We start from the raw sequence: 15,703 nt of genomic DNA on the forward strand, positions 1-15,703 counted from the left end.
ATGTAATCTTGACAGGAATTTCTATCCTTTTGTCTGTTTAGTTCATCAATGTATCCTCAGTGCCTACATGCGGAGTTAACAATTCAGAGTAATCAAGGACAACTCCAGCATTCCTAGTCTGAAAACTGGAAGGTTGAATTTGCTGTTTGTAGGCAACAAGGAGGAGCGAAGAGAGAAAGAGAGAGGAGAGAAGAGCTGCAGCCCTTTGGGCAGCCCAGACTTGGGAGCTCCTGGAGCTAGGGCTGTGATTTGCCCTTTGCAGCCCTGCAGTTCCTGGAGTCTCCAAGTTTCCAGGCACCAACGCATTCCGTGGTTGCGTTGCTGCACCAAGCTGCGACTTGGTGCACCTGCAGCCTTACAGTGAGCCAGCAGCCGTGCCAGCACCTGAAGCTGCCCACCCCGCTGTAGCAGCCAGCGAGCCTGACTGTGTGCAGTGGGCAGACCCCATGCTCACTCCTTCACACATCTCTCACCGCTTCACTCTAGTCTCTTTGAAAGCATGGGATCCAGGCCAGTAGTGTGAACTGAGCACAGCCTGCCAGGATGAGTGGGCCCAGTGGACCTGAGCAAAACTCACGCAAAGGTGCCACGGCCACAGAGGTTTCTGGACAGAAAAGCAACACTAAGGATCCCATAACAGTGTCAATATTTTTCAGTCAGGAGGAAATTGCCTACTTCTTGTTGAATAGTGTTGCTAAGGGTGTATTTAGGAGTTGTATTAGTTTCTAGGGCTGCTGTAATGCATTACTACAAAACGGTGACTTCAAATAACAGCAATGTATCCTTTCACAGTTTTGCCGGCCAGAGTCCAAAAGCGAGGTGTTAGTAGGGCTGTGCTCCTTTAAAGGCTTTAGGGAAGAGTCCTTCCTTGCCTCTTCCAACTTCTGGTGGCTGTTGGAAGTCCTTGGCTTCCTTGATTGGTGGCCACATCACTCCAATCTCTGCTGCTCCAAATCTCACATCACCTTCTCTTCTGTCTGTTATGAGGATACTTGTCATTAAATTTAGGGCCCACCTAAGTAATCCGGGATGACCTAATTTCAAGATCTTTGACTTAATTACATGTGCAAAAACCCTTTTTCACAGCTTCCACGGATTTGGACATGGACATTTTTAAGTGGGGGGGCCATTATTTGACCCACTACGAGAGTTCAGTGCCTTCTTGAGAAATACCAGCCCTTACCCACTGACATGAGTCTATTCATGCTGGGAGTGGTAAAAGATACCAGGACCTGAATGCCTTTGTTCCCATCTTTAACAGACACCACCCAAATTCAGTGATGCAGCAAGTGAATTTAGCACATGAGTAAATTTAATCTTCACATATATGTTGCTGGGTGCTAGAATTTAAAACATTGTTTTCAGTGCCCCCATTCTGAAACGTATGTAACTGGGTTGTAAGTCTCCTCACCACCCTGGCCAAAGCCCTACCTATTCACTGAACCCCCCTCTGTTTTGTGCTGTGGGTGGGAGGAGGGCGTTACTTGTTGACCTCCCTGTCCTCAATAACCTGGGTAACCGGAGACAGAGGAATCCAGCACCTCCATCCCTAAACCATCATGTTGGAAACTCCTTACTGAAGAAAGTCATTCCCAGTTGTGTCTTCCAAATAGTGCAATTTCATTTGTGTGTTAGGACAGCAACTCTACTAGAAACTATTTCACATCAATAGAAACATCATTACAACACAAGATCAATATTTCTGATTTTCATGCTTAGTGTTATTTTTTGAGAAAGACCAGAAATTGTCATTTATATAGAGATATGTTCTATTCTGATAATCAGAAAGAACAGATAATGACTTTGGAGAACATCAAGATTAAGGTTCCTAGGGTAAACATTTATCCCTTAGTCAATATAATATTAAAGCCACTAGTACATTTTACCTGAAAGAAAAAAGAAGCCATTTTTTTGGTCAACAAGTCATATAGGAAGTCCTATATATGTTGCATTTATTTTTTAAACTTCTTTTTAAATATAAGAATACAGTACATATACGGAAAAGTATGCAATTCGTAGGTGCACAGCCTAGTCAATTATCACAAAGTAAACACATCTGTTTAATCACCATCCAGGTCAAGAAAAATACCATTGCCCACCTCACTGTTTTCAGGAAAGACCCTTGAGCCCCTTCTCTATCACTACCTTGTCCTTCTCACCAAAAGTAGCCACTACCTTGATTGCTAAAAGGATTAATTTTGTCTGCTTTAGAATTTTATATTACATATATTCTTTAAGCTTTTAAAAATCAAAATATCTGGAAACCACTCCTTTCATGATATTTCATCTCAGAGGTAGAATAATTATTTCTTTGTAGATAACTTTCTGTTGGAAAGATGAATAGCTTACCCCATAAATCATTAGCATAAAAACTTACTTTTAATTTACATGAGAAGTCAGTATGAAGAGTAACATTATGACCTTGTGATCTAACACACTCACACAAATGGAATTATTAAAAATAAAGATAAATGAACAGTGGAATTTTCTATTTGTAATTTACCTGGTTCTTTCTGCTGTTGTCCTTCTCTCTTGATAGTAAGGTGACTTTAGCCTTTGGGACACAGTAACATTCTCTTGAGTATTTTTCTCTCTACCTGCTTGGTCTCTTGTTCACATGCAATTTTTCTCAACAAAAGGTGTTATTGTTTAGTAGTTAAAAAAAGAAATGACTTCAAAGTCAACAATATGTAGAAAGGCTTATATTTGGTAGCATATTTCAAAAATTTTGACTGACCTCAATTCTTATTAACACATGTAAGCATTGTATTTACTCAATTCCAAGGAGAAATCAGGCATAAGATGCAATGACAAAGGAAAAGGAAAGACTACATTGTATATGCAACCAGGTGTAAGGTACAATCCAGTTTCAGAAATGTTGAAATGTGAAGGGAAAAGTGCATCTTAGGATTTAGGAATAGTGCCATTTGCTGATGATATCAGCAGCGATATGGTCCAGAGATGGCTTGATGTTACTATAATTTCCTCTAAAAATACAAAAAATAAAAATAAAAAAATTTAGGAAGTCATTTAGAAATTTACACTGATGTCCATCAGCTGTCCCTGAAAGTAGGAACAAGTTACCCTTTAGAGGTAATGGGGACATTTGTGCGTCATGTCATTTCAGGAGTTCTACACAGCCCCACTTTCCCTCAAATGTTTACTCTATTGTCTACCATTCCTTTCTACTATCTTAAAAATCCCATCAAAACAAAAGAAATAAAAGGTAACTATGTGAGATGATGAATATGTTAATTTGCTTCACTACAGTTACCTTTTTACTATCTATATCTATCTTATAACATCATGTTGCTGTATACCTTAAAAATACACAGTGAAATTTATTTTTTAAAAAATAATACCATCTTTTTTTTTTTTTTTGATGGAGTCTCACTCTGTCACCCAGGCTGGAGTGCAGTGGCACAATCTCCGCTCACTGCAAACTCCGCCTCCTGGGTTCAAGCAAAGGACCATCTTTTGAATCAGTCTTTTGAACACTATTTGTACAAGATGTCTGGAAAAGGAAACTGGTTCCTGAATTTCTCCTCTAGCTTTCTCTTACTTCATTTGCATGGCTTAATTGTATATGTTAGCTAATTGTCACTATTAAAAGCACAGATCCTGACCTTAAGGGAATGAAGTGAGGACAGATACCTCTTAATTTCCCAAATGCAATCTCAGTTTACTGAGAATAGAAAACTCCCTCCAAGGCCTGAGAATGCTTGATTAACACAGAGGGAGTTTCCCAAGAGTGTAGAAGAGGAAGCCCAACAGGCTGAGTAAGCTATTTCTTCACCTTGTATGTTTAAGTTAGAGTACTACCTCTTTTGTGTGAACTTTAAGGAGTGGTCAGTAAATGTCACTTATTTCAAAATGTTTCACTTTGGCTTGCTGAAATAGATGTATTTAGAGCAAAGTCATTTGGTACATTTGTTTATATTTGGTATATTTATACAAATATACCAAACTTTCTTAATTATTTTCTTTAAATTAAGCTTACTTTTTGAAATGTTATTTATTATAAAGTAAGATTTTTACATAAGTTCTCTAAATAGAATAGCACTATCAGTTCCCAAAAATAGAAGATAAACCCATTTCCCACTTTGAGAAATCACTTAGAAGAATAAATTTGGAATTTGGAATCAGAAGACCAGAGTAGTCATCTCAGCTCTGCAACTTCTGTGTTTTCTGATTTTGGGAAAATCACTTGACTTCTCTGAGTCCCAGTCTCTTCATCCAAAAAAAAAAAAAAAAAAAAAAAAAAAAAAAAAAAAAAAATTGGTGACGGGATAACAACAATGTCTTCTTTCTTTCTCAAATTACATTAGATAAATCAAGCTGCAAAGGGAAATATGTGGTTCTTTTTATTTTTAAGCTTAAAGTCCAAGCAGTTATGACAAATGGGTTTCACCTCGATTGCAAATGTCCATTCATTCCTAGTGGTTCCTGGACCCCTTTATTGCGAAGGGTTGCGATGAACTGCCCCAAGCAAGGGAGGAAGAAGGCTGCTACTACATATTTGCCACTACTTAACTCCTGCTTCCTCTTTACCAAGCCCTCTTAGCTCACCAGCATCTGCATCTTAGAAGCCACCTCCTATTCAGCATGAACTTCCTTTTTATAAGAGCCCCCAAAAGTCACCTCAAGTAAATCACACTCATGAAATCTCTTTTCAGCCTAAAACTGTCTCCTAAAATGAAATCTTCCCAGGCTCTTCTAATTCTATCACCACTTTCTCACTCCTCCAAAATAAACTGCTTTTCAGTCCAAGGAATTCTTTAGAGAGAGAAGAAGAAACAAGGATCTGCCTGTGTAATTGGGGCTATTGTTCTATCACTTTCTTTGCTTTGTTATGTGTCACAAAGGCTTAGCAGGTACCCTCCAGAGGAGGCTGGGATGGAGGAAAAATGTGTGAGGCCTGTGGTCTAGTTAGTGTTGAAGTCTTCATAGCAGTTTGCTTAATGCTAATTTCCTAGACTTTGCAAATAGATTCTGCAGTGGAAAGTGCTACCAATAGTGACATAGTAGAAAAGCCATGGGCCATAAAAAACTATTTATGACACTTCCCCATTTTTCCAGCTCACACTCTGGAATGAACCAGTAAACAAGTATTAACACACACACACAAAAATATCCTTCTGGGGTTTAAGGCTCTGTTTTAGTAGGAGAAGAATACTGTGGAAGGAAACTTGACAGCGAATACTTCGGAGAACTTAAGTGATGTTTTGATGCCAACAGATTCTGAAAGCTGACATCAGCATTTCTAATATTTGTCCATTACTGTTTAATATGATAGGTTAAGTGTTGCTTCAGGGAGCTTGGAATTATTCACTTCCAAAAAGTGAGGAGGATGCTCATTATTTCTCTTATTACTTCTCTTTAGAATTTGCATTGCTTTTACCATCCACAAACTGCTCCTTGGTAATTTTTATTACTAACAAACCCATAACCCGATTGGTTTCTCTTGAAATAGAGGGTATTGTGAAGTCACTCAGGATACAGATATAGTGCTGATGGGATCAATTAAAACGAATTGTAGCCCAGGGAAAGGTGCTTTGTGAAGCATTACAATGTGACGAAGATGAGTTTAGAAATAATCACTTACTTTATGACCACATTTCATAGTCTTGCTCACCCACATATTTGTGACAATCATATTCTGGACCAACATAAAGGGTGAGCTAGAGGAAGACAAACTTGCAAACATTACGATTTGAAAATAATTGATGTTTATTAACAAGCACATCATCATTTCAAAGCACTTTCAAGAAAAAGCATTTTCTTTCCTAGGCAACTAAAGAGGGCTGTTAATTCAGATGGAATCATCTGAAAGCTTTTCCATATCGCCTACTTACTTTACTTTCTTTTACTCCCCTCCCCAATATAAATCATAGCACCTCTGGGTGATAGCGTTTGAAAATGACAAAAAGAACCCAGACGTTGACCTAAAGGCCAAGGTTAATTGGATGTGCGTGAGACGGTGCTGTAACCTCTTATTGAATTGGGTGGCTGAGCTGTATGGTTCTTGTGGCATTATTTCAGGATCTGAATTTAGTGATTATATAAGAAACTTCTAGTACGCTAAAGAGTTTAATAACCCATGTCTAAACTTCCCTTCCACAACTTGAGTTTTCATCCAGAATCTCCGTTACTCAGATCTTTTCAATGGCTTCTTTTCTGGCTGCTGAGGAACCCAGAAACTTCTGCCTGGCTTTAAAGGTTTACTTTCCTTGCATTCCTTCTCTCCTTTCTTACCCTTGTTTCTCAGGCTGCTCTCTGTAATATCCCTCAAACTGGATCTTTTCCTCCCTCTGTTCCTTCTCCCCTCACCTTCGTTTTATCAACCAATTCCCTATATTTGACTTTTCTTTTTCTCTCTCTGCCTCTCCAAGTCAGCAAAACCCAGTCAAATTCCATTTCTTCCAGGGACCTGGATTAGTCCATTCTCTACCAAGCTGTCCTTCCTCTAAAATACCATTCTAAAAGCCATGTTATCCAGTAGAAATAAAATGCAAACCATGTAAGTAAGTTTATGTTGTACTGTAGAAACAGGTCAAATGAATTTTGACAATATAGTTTATTTAATCTAATCTATCATTTCCACCTGGAATACACTTAAAATTATTAATGAGATATTTCCATTTTTTTCTAAGTCCTAGAAATCTGGTTTATATTTTAGACTTAAAGCACATCTCAGTTTGGACAAGCCACATAGCAAGTGCCCAGTGTGGCCAGAGCTTACTACATTGAACAGTGTGTGTTCAGAGCCTGTGCCACATTCTCTAGCTCTCAATCATGTACTTCCTTATTTCATAGCCTTCTATCAGACCAAATTGCAAGCAACTCCGTAGAGTTGGTGGCCCCATTTTACATTTCCTCTGTCTTCACATTTTATTCCTGTGTGTGTAGTAAGCTATTAGTAATTGCCTATTGATGAATTGGTAATATTAATTTTATCTGTGACCTCTTAAACACAGCATACTTATTCCTACTATAGTGTCCTCAGGCTTGAAATTTCCCTCCTCTTCCCCATATTTATATTATGATTCAATAACCAAATCACCTCTGTTTTGTTAGATCTGAATCTCTGTGGGTATGTTGGATGAGATTATAAGAAATAGATGTGCATTATTTGCAGTTCTATTGCACTAGAGAGCAGCATTTTCACAGAATACTCATCATTCAGACAATTCAGGCAAAATAGGATTTATAGCTGAAATCAATGGGATAATTGCCTCCATTGTTCTTTTTTACTTTCCTAACAGAGACCTGGCCAACTACTTATAAGAGTCTCCTGGTCACAGAATCCAACCATGAAGCAGAGGCCCTTCAATTTGATTACAATGGCAAAGACACAGTTCTATAAGCTGAAACTAAATCACTGGGATAGGAATAGCTTATAAAATTGCAGGGAGGGAAGGTCATGAGGAAGAAAAAGAAACCTTAGAGAGTACAAGGACAGATAGGGGACCTGAAGTAGAGGACAAGATAAGGAGATTACTAAATTCCGTCGGGGGTGCTAAAATTGGGGGAGCAAGAGAAACATACTATAACTGGGAAACTCAGTTTTAAAAATATAGTTTAACCACCCACTTTCCTTTCATCTCTTCATTCCTTTCCTCTCCAGACATTCCCTTGTGGCAATGCCTGCTTATTTAATTATGTTCTTGCTTGAGAAATTCCAGAGGGCAATGTTGAAACAAACCATGCATGGAGCCCTGAGTGCAGAATCCTCCTGCTTAGTGAGGTATCACTAACAATTAGTCCACCACCATTGGGCTGAATTCAGAATAATACCAACTAGACCTCCAGATGGGTGACTATCTGAGATAGCCATTGGAACAAGACACACAGACCCCGCCCCCTGCACCCCTCCTGCATGCCTCCCATACCAAGTTTTCCTTTGAAAACTCTTTGGTAAATTTTAAAATTTAAGATGGTCCTTGTGACTACAGTTCACAGTCTTCTTGGTTTGCTACTTCTCCGATTAAAATTGCTTTTCCTTTTCCAAGTGATCTCATTGTTCAGTTCCCAACTATGAGTGAGAACATGCAGTGTTTGGTTTTCTGTTCTTGTGATAGTTTGCTAAGAATGATGATTTCAAGCCCTATTATCAATTTACTTTAAGGGAAAGGTCCCCAGAAGAGAATGATGGAGTTATAATTCTAGAACTCTGCCAATAAACAATAAAATTTCTTGATTTTTCTCATCATATAAATTGTCAAAATTACAAATGTTATCTCCATACAGCCTAATGTTTTAAGACATCTCACTGTCTTTATTGAGAATCTGTCAATTGGTTCTTATTAAACAAATGACTCATTTATTTAATTTTAAAGTCTTGTTTCTGTTTCTTATCAGTAACATCAATCTTAGCTCCCCATTAACTTTCTTCTCGTGTAATAACAAATATATCTGCCACCGAATGGAATTGCTTAACTTGGCTTAATTTTACATTTTAACATTCTCCACATTTTAAACTTTTGTTGCCTTCACATGCTAGTGGAATTTTGACAGAAAAATCTTATGATCACATCCAATTTAATAAAAACAAAGGCATAGATGAGGACCCACAGTGGATTCTGATGAAGGGCTTGAGAATTTACTGTGGCTTAGCTGTGAACATTCTCTTAAATTTCTGCTGCTAATATTTTTTTCATTCAGGACCTACACATGTTGCCCATGCTCTGGCCAATTTTTTAGTCAAAAACACAGGCCTCAACATGTTCATGCTGAATACTGAGGGGCTTGGGAGATCTCAGTCTCAATACATATTTGTCACTTGTTAGCTGATGCCTGGCACTCTAAAACAAAAGCATCCCTCCTTTCCCTCACATATATTGTCAATGGAAATGGAGATGTTTACAGATGGAAGATTTTGCTTCTTAGTAATTTATGGCTGTGTTTGGTAAAGTGTGTGTAGTTTGCAGACTGAGCCAATCCATAATGCTTACTTTTTTCTATCTTATGTTTGCTTTAATTTTATTTATTGAGATTTAATTTTAAATTTCTTACAGTTAATAATAATAAATTGGAATTTGTATTTTGAATGTCTGTGATTTTAAAATTTCATTTTCTAGAAATTAATTTTTACTGCATTTTACAAAAGCACTGGCCTTCAATGGGTCTGTTGTCACAGATAGTTTGAGAAACACTAATTTTATTCCTTGCTGTGTGGAGTAGGCAAGGGATACCCCCAACCTTCAACCTTAGAATAGATTTTGATAGGAGAAAGGAAACATAGAGCCCCAGAGGAAGTAAAATAGGGGGAACAGTGGTTTCAGGGAAAAACATTGCTGCCCTTGTTACTTTGCTCGAGGCTAGTCCCTGCACCTGTTCACAAACCTACCTTTCTACAAGCTTTTATTGAACATATTCTATGTTTAAGGCATTGTCCTTGGTGCCGAAAGGTATAGCCTTTATTTTCTTCTTGTTAAAACTTTAATCCAGTGGTTCTCAGATTTGCCTGCTGTATATCAGAATAACTTGGGAAGCCTTGTTAAAGACTATAGATTCCAGAGTTCCATCTGAAAACCCACTGAATAAATATCATGTGAATGGCGTCTTTAAAGTTGTATTTTCTAAAGGTTTTGCGTGATTTTGATGTCTGGCTTGGTTTGGGTAGCACTGCTTTAGCCCTTGGTCACCTTTGTCTTGAAATGAGGTAACGCAGAATTAGCAATGATTGGAATATAAAAATGTAATAAACTCAATAATCATTTATTAAACACTCCACTTTTCCACATGATGGATACAAAGAAGTTGTAGTAGTGAGGGTAATTAATGCTGGATACTATAAGCACAATACTCTCACCTTAATGGCCCCATGTAATAGATCTTTGTATCTTGTTCACACAGGGTCCTGTGCATATTTTCCTGGTCAAGCTGTTTCCCTGGTGAACTCTTCTCAAAACAGTAAATCAGAAATCCAGGTTATTTCAGTTTGGAACCCCACCATCCTTATTACATGGCCTCCAGTTTGTCCATGAAAGAGAAAAGAGGATCATATCGAGGGATTTTTAAATACCAGGCCTATATGTGGTGTGTATACCTTCTGCTCACATTGTCTGTCTAAAAGTAGTCACAGCACCTCAATTAGATGAAAGGCGACAAAGAAGTGACCTCTTCCCGAGTGTCTGGGAAGGAAAAGAAGTGGTTTGGTGAATACATAGTGTTTTCTCTGCCACAGATATGTAAAATGTAATTTCTGTTAATCTTTTAAGCAGCCTCATTTTTCCCAAAGTAGCGGTGAATAAGACCACTGAAGAGACACACTTTAAGCAAGTATAAGTTTATTACAGTAGATTCTATGAAGATATTTGAAAGGGCGTTTGTTCTGCTCCCTCTTTGCCATTCTAAACATTATATGGTGATGGAGACCACTTGATTTTTTCTTATACATTATATCATCAGTACCTCTAAGAATGGGTGTATATTGGCCATCCCCTATGAAGTCCCCAAATGCTACTGTTGCCATTTTACATTCCAGGTATTTTCAAGGCAAGTTATCTTCTGGTCTACCTCGTACGATCTTTGATAGGCAAAAATTCCTTAATACACAAAAGGACAAGCAGTATTGTTAGAGAAAACAGAGATTCCAACTCGCTAAAATCTGACTAAATCTTGTCTAAAATAAAATTCTCAAATCTTAACTCATGAATTTTGCAGTCTCTTTGGGAGATGAATCATCCACTTTTGAAATATTAAGAATGTAATATTACATATGATAAAATACTAGTAGCAAATGTAGGGAAATTATATGTAGTAACTGTTAAGACTTTAGGATCACAGGATAGTATAGAGAAGACAGAAGTCTGTCTGGCTTGAATAACCTTTAAAGGTTTTATTTACTTTCATGATACCTGATGACAGTGCAGGGGCAAGCTAGCTTTTTCTTAAACTTGAACAAAAGTAACCTATGCAAAGCTTCTCCAGATGTTATCATACATTATCTTCCCAGACTTCTCAAAATTCTATCCTTTCTCCTTACCATTACATCCCATGTCCTGTAATAAGGTCTTCAGTAAAGTATGGCTGGAAGAGGCTAGGGATTCTTGTCTTTATGTTATACTTCATGATCTACAATACTGCCAGTACATTCATTAGAATTTGAATATCTTTCACTTTTTTAGTTTCCCAGATGCTCTATATTTTAAGAATAATACTGAAATTTAAGGATCCCAAGAACCAAAAAACATGAGGAAGGGAGAGGGGCAGGACAAGAGTGCTTTGTCTTACAGCATGGTGCCCTGGAATTCGGTGTAAATATTAGACTTTTGCAAAGCTTCCTTAACATTAATTTTCCTCAGACTTGGATAATATAAATTCACAGTAATGCTCCCCCATTTTTATTCTGAATGGTTCCTGGGAGTTGTCATTTACTTCTGGACCCCAAATTGGGATCCTCACTGAATCCTACTGAAGGGTTCTGGCTGGAGTCCTTAATAGCTTCTAGTCATTAAAAAGTCAAGTAGGGCAGCCCCTCCCAAGGCCATTATCTCTTTTATAAATCTTGACTGCTAACTGACCGATCTCATTGATTCCTCATTTGAGCAGATACCATGTAATTGGATGCTTCAATATGTTCTTTCATTAACCTTTTTGTCCGTTAATTTTTTTTTTTTTTTTTTTTTTTTTTGAGACGGAGTCTCACTTTGTTACTCAGGCTGGAGTGCAGTGGCGCAATCTCGGCTCACTACAAGCTCCACCTTCTGGGTTCACGCCATTCTCCTGCCTCAACCTCCTGAGTAGCTGGGACTACAGGAGCCCGCCACCACACCCGGCTAATTTTTTGTATTTTTAGTAGAGATGGGGTTTCACCATATTAGCCAGGATGGTCTCGATCTCCTGACCTCGTGATCCACTTGCCTTGGCCTCTCAAAGTGCTGGGATTACAGGCGTGAGCCACCATGCCGGGCCTGTCCATTAATATTCTTATCCAGCACCAGATGATCTGGATCTTCCATGGCTCTTCCAGAATGTGCTGTACTTTTTCCATAATTTATCAAGGTTGGTCTCTGGTCACTGCATGTGTGAGGACACTGAAAGGGAGATTGTTCTTCTGGATAGGCCTCATGTGAATTCAATTCTCTAGGATGGTGGTTGATAACTAAGTTTGAGGAGCTGGAACACACAATCCAGTCTTGTCGAGTAAAAAGGAACTTAAAACTCAGTGGGGTTAGGTGATTTAAACAGTCACTCTACATGTTAAAAGTAGAATCCATAAAAGCTAGGTGAAGGTATGACCATTGAAAGACATCTAAATCCAAACGTAAATACAACAATTTTATTGGAGTAAGAGATTAGCCACTTCAAATTATTTTTTTCTTATTAGGTTTATGTGCTGAGTTTCTGAGCTGGATCCTTAGGGAATAACTCATCAGAAAAAAAGTTGTACGTCCAAAATTGTTCACTGAACCATGATTCAAAAATAGCAACACTTTTTAAACAACCTAATGTTCAATAAGAGAGGAATGGTTAAACAATTGATAATGCACCTCAATGACAGATTAATCATTTTCTTTTTTTTCTTTTTTTAAAAAAATCAACCAAAATTTATTTAATTAAGGATAAAATTACTTTTGCATTTGTCTACAACCACAGTAAATACAGTTCTTGGCATAAAGACACAGTCTTTATAATTTAAAGCCTCCCTACCTGCAAGATTACATATATAAAACTCCCATTATTGTTATATAATAGTGGATTAGTTAATAAAATTAAAGTAGCTATCTAGAATAAAATAAATATTATCTAGAATAAAATAAAATGGAAATAATTTACTCATAAGATTCACATTTAAATCATCTTTATTTAGAAAACACTATCCTGAGAATTATAATTCCATTAAGCTTCAATGTGAGCAAAAGTGTAATCACTTAAGTAACAGCAGTTACTTAAACTGAAAAAGAGATCAGTCAAAATTACTTTTAAAGAGAGCAAAAATATTGTCAGGTTTCTTGCTGTGGTTCTGGATGTTCTGTAGGCAGGCTCATTTGAAGGCAGAATCAACCCTGAAGGGAACTCAGTTCTACCTTCAGAATGTGGGGGTTAGGGGGAAAATCCAGGTCTTGGGGGGAGGTAAGGAGGAAAACCCCTCGGTGTAGATATTTCTCATTGCAAATGGAGCATGTGGTGGACCTGGGAAATCCTTTGGTGGAAAATAATCTCTAGAAGCTCCAAACATGGTTCCTGGAGGAGGTGGGGGGAGACGAGGTCCTCTTCTCATGAATGGGCCCCTTGTATTCCCTGGAAACAATGGACCTCTGATTGGAGCAAGAGGTGGAGGAAAAAAGCAAGGGCCAGTTGCTTCATTTTCAACAGGGAGAGATGAATCAGACACATTTAAATTACCAAGGTCATCTTTTGTATAATTTCTACTGGATTCCATTTCTGAAAGCATTGACCCATTCATTTCATCCAAAGAAGTCATATTAAAACTTGTGAGTTCTGCTGGTCCAGACAGTGTGCCAGAATTAGAATAAAATCTGTCTTGCCTTTGAGGAGGAATAGCTGAATCAGGATATGATTGTCCTGGTGGAGGAGACATCATCCCACGGTCCTGTTCCCATGGAGGTGACAGGGACCCAGTGTCAAAAGAAGCCCTATGACGATTGGTTAACCTATCACATCTTGATTCTCTTCTTTCATTGATAATCTGATGGTCCGGAGGATTCCCTGGACCTCTTGAGCCTCTTCCTCCTCCCCCTGGAAGCAAAGATGAGAGTCTGAGTGGACCCTCCAATAAGGTTGGAGAATAGAGAAAAACTGTTGTTTTGAATGAAGGCCGACCCAATGTTGAGGGACCATGTGGGGAATGCTCTCTGCCAAATGCTGTAATTGGAACATCAAGGGCATAAGAATCTTCCTCTAAAAGTTCAAATTTAAACTCTGTTTCAGTTAATTTTTGTCTGTTGTGAGCATTTTCTTTCCTTAAATCATTGAGGTTTCTTTCAGCAGTCCAAGCTGCCAACCAATTATTATCTGCTTTTTTTTTTTTTTTTTTTTTTTTTTTGAGACGGAGTCTTGCTCTATCGCCCAGGCTAGAGTGCAGTGGTGCGATCTTGGCTCACTGCAAGCTCCGCCTCCCAGGGTCACACCATTCTCCTGCCTCAGCCTCCCGAGTAGCTGGGACTACAGGCGCCCGCCACCATGCCTGGCTAATTTTTCGTATTTTTAGTAGAGACGGGGTTTCACCGTGTTAGCTAGGATGGTCTCGATCTCCTGACCTCGTGATCTGCCCGCCTCTGCCTCCCAAAGTGCTGGGATTACAGGCGTGAGCCACCGCGCCCGGCCTTATGTGCTTTTTTGATTGTGGGAAATAATCCATCCTTGATAAGAATGAATAGTTCTCTCCAATTCTTCTTCAAGATCTTTGGCTTGCTTTCTATTGATCCAACTTTTCAGAACAGCTCTTTGCTTACATAGATCCAGCTCTTCAGTGGCATGGCTGATCTTTTCATGCACTTTAGAAAGTTTCTCTTCCTTCTCTAACTGGTAATTTTCCTCTACTGCTAATTTCCTGTGGAGTTTCATTTCATTTTCTTGATATAATTCAATCATTACTTTAGGTTTTTGTTGAAGCTTCTGATTCTCACTTTCAAAATGTGTGTTTTCTGACTGCAAAGATGCTTGTTCAGTCTGAAGATTTTTAATATGCTCTGTAAGCTCTTCCTTTGTTTTATCAGCTTCAGATAACTGACTATAAATTTGGTTTCTTTCTCCTTCTAAGGTTTTTAAAGAAGCATTTAACTTAGCAACGTGAATCAGTTTCTTCAAAGCTCCTTTTGGAGGATTAACTAAGTAAGCACCATTTTCCGATTCACTGTTCATTTCTAATTCCAAGTTATCATCTTCCGCTATGTCTTCTCCAAGCATAGCAGCCTGATCTTTCATCTTTAGCAAGTGTTCAGAGTCTTGATGTGATTTTCTTTATTATTTAGAACTTGTTCTGTGTGTACTTTGGAGTCTTCAAATGTTATTTTCTGTTTATTAAGTTCACTCACTTGCTCTTTCCAGCCTCAGCTTCTTGCAAAAGCTGTTTCTGGTTTTCCTGCAGTTGAGAATTTTCATTCAAAGTATCTTTTACTGCTATCTTCAGTCATTCTTCATTCTTTTGAAATATGGTGAAGTTCATTTTGGCTTCAGCTACTTGTGATTTGAGGGATTTTGACTCATCTTTTAGAGACTGTATCCTTTTGGAAATATCCACCATCAATTCACCTTGTTCAGAATATTTAGATTTCTCTTACCTCTTTCTAGACGGAGTATTTCACCCTCAAGTTCAGAATTGGACCTGTTTAGCTTTTCACAGGTTGCCTCCAAACTTTGTGCTTCTGCTGCCTCCTTCTCAAAACTGGCATCCTTTAAAGATGACTCTACTTCATAGCCTTCATACTTTTTTCGAAGAAGGCTACATTTTTCAAGTAGTTTACATTTTTCTTCAATTAGTCCAGAAAGCGTTACAGCAAGCTTTTTCTCTCTTCCCACATAAAGCCGACTCCTAACCGATCTAAAACTCCTCCACAAAAAAAAAGAGAACAGCAAAAAATCCAACAACAGCTGCACATATCAACAACTCCCATGGAAAACCATAAGGATTAGAGTCTGGTCTCATACTTTCGGGCAGTGCTGCCACAACCCTGCCTAGCTCCTCCAGGACCAGCCCCAAATACGGCTGAGGGGTAGCCCCAGACTCCTCCAT

The 15,703-nt window shown here is 38.4% G+C and overlaps 1 pseudogene; it reads right to left on the bottom strand.

Annotated features, from left to right (window-relative positions):
* Positions 1-12,950: 12,950 nt before the first annotated feature.
* LOC140713076 (melanoma inhibitory activity protein 2-like) lies at positions 12,951-15,703 on the bottom strand (annotated as a pseudogene).

Source organism: Chlorocebus sabaeus, chromosome 12 (assembly GCF_047675955.1).
Source record: "Chlorocebus sabaeus isolate Y175 chromosome 12, mChlSab1.0.hap1, whole genome shotgun sequence".
Classification (NCBI taxonomy): Eukaryota; Metazoa; Chordata; class Mammalia; order Primates; family Cercopithecidae; genus Chlorocebus; species Chlorocebus sabaeus.